Below are 1541 nucleotides of genomic sequence, written 5' to 3'. Positions count from 1 at the left end.
TTGTTTAACAATTTTTAAATCATGGAGATATAAATCTCATACCACAAAATCTGCGCTTTTAAAGTGTACACAATCCAGATGTCTGTAGTCTCTTCACCACGTTACTCAAACGTCACCGCTGATGCCAAAACGTTTTCATTGCCCCCAATCTCTGCACCCCCTCCAGCCCCTCACTCTCACTGCTGCCCAGTCCTTGTGCCTCACGGGTCCCAACGCACAGAGTGGAACGGCCCCTGTGGGTTTCCGAGACTGGAACTCTCGGGCACAGAAAGCCCCATCTTTCTCCCCAGTCTGGCCACCACGAATCTGCTGTCTGTCTCTAGTGCCCATTCTAGAAGTTTCATAGACATGAAGTACACACTGTCCTTTGGCTTGCTTGCTGGAATGCTGGACAAGTTTCTGGAAAGACGAGGAAGAAGGCCCGGGTGGTGGACTTCTGGGAAAAAAGGAAATGTCCAGAAGAAAACAATGGCCAGCAGTGGGACATGACCTGAGCCAGTGCTAGAAGATGAGCCCCAGGTGGGGCAAATCTCACTGCCCCCCCCCGCCCCCCCGTGGGCTTCTGAGACTGGAACTCCACGGGGTGGGAAGCCCCCTCTTTCTCAAACCGAGGAGCAGCTGGTGGTCTCAAACTGCTGACCTTGCAGTTAGCAGCCTGATGCGTACCCACGACGCCAGCAGGTCGGGAGGCACTCAAAACACGAGTGGGGGAGAGCTGCCTCAAGAGCTGCCGTGGTCTGAGCGGAGTCGATCTGGGACCTGCATTTGCTGATGTGGCGGAAGGGTGAGCTTACCCGTGCAGCAATGGGGGGCTCCTGTGGGCCCCGGGTGAGGGTTGGGTTTGGCACCTGAGCACGACACACGATAGGTAGCTTTGGGGGGGGGGGTGCGCGTCTTTACGCCTAACGTCAAATGGAGCCCTGGGGGTGTTACTTCTCGGGAGAAAGACTGGGCTTTCTACTCCCGTCAACAGGGACTATCTCAGAAACTCAGGGGGGTCGACTGCTGTGAGCCTGCATGGACTCGATGGTAGGGCGTCTGTTGTTGTTGCCGTTGTGTTGTCAAGGGCCAGCCTCGTCAGTGCGTGAGTCTGTACTTCATTCCTTTTCTGGCTCATGGTATTTCATTACGTGTATCGATAGCTCAGATACCACGTCTTGTTTCTTCACTTGTCAGTGGATGGACCTTTGGGTTTCCCATTTGGGGTGTTTATGAATCATGCTATTATGATTAGTCGTACACACATTGATTGTTGTTTGAACATCTGCATATGGATATACACATATCTAGACACCTGCGAATGGAATACTGAGAAGCCCAGGGAGCTGACACCCTGGACTTGCAGACTGCAGGATACCGCAGCGCGGCTCCCCAGTGGGAACCAATCAGCAGCACTCCGACATTCATTCGGGCCACTCTGTCACCTCTGCCCCCCATCCTTTGGGCGTTTCTGTCCCTGAGATAGACCGGGCCTATCTCTTCCTGCTGGATCTGTTCTGGAAGTTCTTAGCCCCAGGGGCCTAGGGGCTGGCCTGCCTAGC

Source organism: Echinops telfairi, unplaced genomic scaffold (assembly GCF_000313985.2).
Source record: "Echinops telfairi isolate 266 unplaced genomic scaffold, ASM31398v2 ScPeMD7_7417;HRSCAF=8455, whole genome shotgun sequence".
Classification (NCBI taxonomy): Eukaryota; Metazoa; Chordata; class Mammalia; order Afrosoricida; family Tenrecidae; genus Echinops; species Echinops telfairi.
Note: the sequence above shows the minus strand (reverse complement) of the source record.